General features: G+C 37.8%; 1 pseudogene; it reads right to left on the reverse strand.

Moving 5' to 3' along the window:
- Positions 1-2,025: 2,025 nt before the first annotated feature.
- Positions 2,026-3,134, reverse strand: LOC127095555 (digalactosyldiacylglycerol synthase 1, chloroplastic-like; annotated as a pseudogene).
- Between the last annotated feature and the right edge of the window lie 487 nt (positions 3,135-3,621).

The following is a 3,621-nucleotide window of genomic DNA, read 5'->3' on the forward strand; positions in this document are numbered from 1 at the left end:
CGAGACATCCATCTCGAACCCTAGTCTCAGAAATGCGTGGTATCCACCACGTTCCAATTCCATCTTTATTGAAAAGGTCTTTAAATATGAATTAAGTTTTTTTGATTTTTTATGAAAATGGCTTGACGTTGGGTCAAGCATTTGATAAAGGTTTGAAAGAAATGGAATAGAATGGGAGGAAGAAATGTATTGATTTGTTTATTGAGAAAATACTCGGCGTTGGATCGAGTCATTATTTTTGATCTTTTGGAAATTGTTGATTTTATTCTTGTGTTAGTAGCTAACTAAACGGTCAAGAAAATAAAGAAATAAAAAGCGATAAAATTATTACATGACAGGGGAGTGGGGGTACATTTTGTTGAACGGGGATTCAAAGTAATGAAATAATTAAATTGGATCAATCAACGAATAAACAATACGTGGGTGTAGGTGCAAGGGAATTGTCTCATTGTAAGAAGGCCCAAGAGTAAGTCATGTGAGGTAAATAAATAACACAACAAGTTATATTTACAAGACAATTCAAAAATTAAATCAAAAGGAGTAAAAGTCAGGATTTGCACGGATGGAAATTGAGGGACACCCAACCTAAATAATGTGCTCAAAGCCGGTTTGCACATATTGACAATAATTGAAATGTCATATGCGATTAATCATAACGCGGCAAAATTCTATTGTTATCTCGATAAAATAATCATGGATAAACAACATGAAAATAGTTGAGTCCATAAATTAAAATCGATGCTTTATCAATTAAAATAAATAAAAGGGGGTAAACATAAAAAATATTGGAGAAATTATAATAAAGAATAACATGAGGATTAGGAAGAATAACATAAAAAATTAAATGTTGAACAACCAAAGAACCACACACGGGTATCGAACCCATCACTCGAAGGGAGATGAGACTACTTCCCTCCACTCGGGCACAGACGACCAACTGTTACCTTAACAACGACCCTACCATATAAGCAAAACTCGACAGGATTGAATATAAAAAAAAACTAAGAAAGGCCAGCGTGGGCCAAGAATAATTGGGCCTAAAGGAATCCAACGATCTAACACAAAAACAGAAGAAATGAAGGAAAGGTCAAGATTTCTTGCAACCTAGCCGCGTGGCTGTATCTCTTTGTGCAAGAAAAGATTCCACTGTAATCAATATATGGGGGACATGAAAAGATAAGTTATCAACAAGTCATAAATGTCGGGAGAATCCTGAAGGAAACGACATTTGCAAAGGTTCAAAAGCCACGCACCGTATAAAATAAAATGCAATAAAATCACTGTAACTTGGAGAAATGGAGAAAGGGAAAGCTGAAAAGAAAGAGAACCCGCCTCTCTCTTCTGAAAAAATCCAACCTCTCTCCAAAAAAAAGCTTTATTTTGTTTTTAAAAAAACATAGGAAAAAAAAAACGACGGAAGAGACAACAATGTTGTCATTTAAAGACCAACTACTGAAGCCATATCCACGGCGACAACTTCTAAAGCGACAACTTCTAAGAGAAAGCCAGAGTTGGACGAGGATTACTATTCTCCCATTGCTCTATGGTCACAAGGGAATACCAAACAAGATTAGAATACAACAAAGATCGTAAATAGGAACTAACCAAATGCAGCGAGATCAACCAACTGATGTAGGTAATGTCTTGCTGAATCTCCTCCAAAACGTTCATTTTCCTTTGGTTGTTTGATATCAACTTCCACTCGATTTTTCCCCTTCAGAGTGTATCTCATTCCCTTCGCGTTCTCTCTTCTCTGTTTAGGGTTTTTTCCGCCATCAAAAGAATCCCTTAGGGTTTCTTCTTGAATAGTCGTTGGCGAAATTCTAGGGTTTTTTGTGAATAGTAGTCACCCTTTTATATGTGACTAATCTCCTTCCTCTACTGTGTTTCTCCATAGTAGTGGAGCATGCTCATACAGAGGACGCTTGGGAAATTTTGTCCTCATCCCCAGTTGGTGGTACCCCCTTCTCTACTCTTTCATTTACCCCTTTACCGTCGATAACAAAGGAAACTGCTATAACTCATTTAGACGAAAATTGAGTATGTGTGTTTTTTTCGAATTATATTGATTCTTGCGTTGTTGTTAATTTGCAGAACCTGTGACGAAAACAGGAGTTGAAAAGAGCAAGCAAATGTGAGTGTGTCTGCACTGTGAGGTGAAACTGCAGATGATGGTTGGTAGGATGGAAGTGGTGTAGGACCATTTCTAAGGTTAGGGTTTTCGTGAAGGTTTAGATCTTGTCCTAATTCAACCCAAGATGGTACTTGAATTTCTGGCTTTAGAAAACTGAGATTTTGTTGCTCTTTCTTTGCAGCAATCATTTCTCCAATTTTTAAGAACTTGGGATTCACACCATGAACATTGCAAATTACAGAGTTTGGTAAATCCTGAGTAGCAGCCGAGAGACGAAGAACCTTGTTACAGTACGCTCTTGTAACCCAGTTGTTGATGTGTTTCACAAAGAATGCCTGAAGTTCCCCATTTTCTCCCTCTTTATGTATTCTAAGTAATTGGTGTGGACAATGCCAACAACATGGTTGAATTTATCCGTCCAACGTTTCCCATGATGATGCCCATTCAAATGTTCTTGTTCTTCCAAGATAGCAATGTCAGCATCCCTGGATGGTATAAATTGAGAAGTATCTCCAGCGGGTAATATACTACGCCTTTCCTTTGAAAACTTCCCGGGATAAAATGAAATTTTAAACTCCGCCTTAAAACCAGTTCTTTCCTCAAGCCAGTTGCATATATAACCTTCTTGCTCTTCTAGGGAAGCAAAAGTGAGGTTGTTGGGATAAACTAGTTCCGGGTCCGATTTACAAAGCCATGGAACCAACAGAGTGACTTTCTGCTTTTTAGACTGTGATAAATATGCAGCTCGAAATAGTGGGTTCACAGTTGTTCCCATCATCCAAGGAAGATTAGCAGTTGTGACTATGGCAACATGTCTTTCATTGTTACAAAAATCCTGATTTGGACGGTCTGTCCAAAGTCCACCTTCATACCGGTGTCCTGCGCTCTGAAGGACGTTGGCTATTCGCAGATCCAATTCATCATTTATGTTTCCATTCCCAAGTAAAGAAGATTCTTCCTCAGAAGCAGACTGCAGTAGAAGTTGGTTCTGGACATACATATACTTTCTTCCTTATTATCTCATTACTTGTTATCTGCTTCAACTTCCATGGTAAAATGTGTCCTCTTTTATTAAGTTAAAGATTCTGATTTCTTTGAAATCCTTTGTTGCAGATCTCACATATGAATCTATTCGTTGCCATAAGTGTCTTCGGTGAGAGAGCTATAACTTCAGCTTCCGGGTCTGGATTGCCAGGAAGATTTCTCCTTTTCTTAGGTGGAGTCTCACCATGAGTTTGAGTTTGAGTGAAAATGAAGGGGTGAGTTGAATTTTTAATGAAAAATGTTCCTGTCATGAAAAATCAGATGCAGGTTGAATGTACTTTTATTGGAATTGTTTTTATTGGCCTTTTCTCTATTGCAAGTGGACTGAATGGCTTGGTTTACATTGGTATTGCAGGTGGACATGCCATGGTGATGAATCAGAATGCTATGGAATATGCTCATGGTGATTGTTTCATTATCCATTTTCTTTAAATCATTATGCA

Source organism: Lathyrus oleraceus, chromosome 6 (assembly GCF_024323335.1).
Source record: "Lathyrus oleraceus cultivar Zhongwan6 chromosome 6, CAAS_Psat_ZW6_1.0, whole genome shotgun sequence".
Taxonomy (NCBI): Eukaryota; Viridiplantae; Streptophyta; class Magnoliopsida; order Fabales; family Fabaceae; genus Lathyrus; species Lathyrus oleraceus.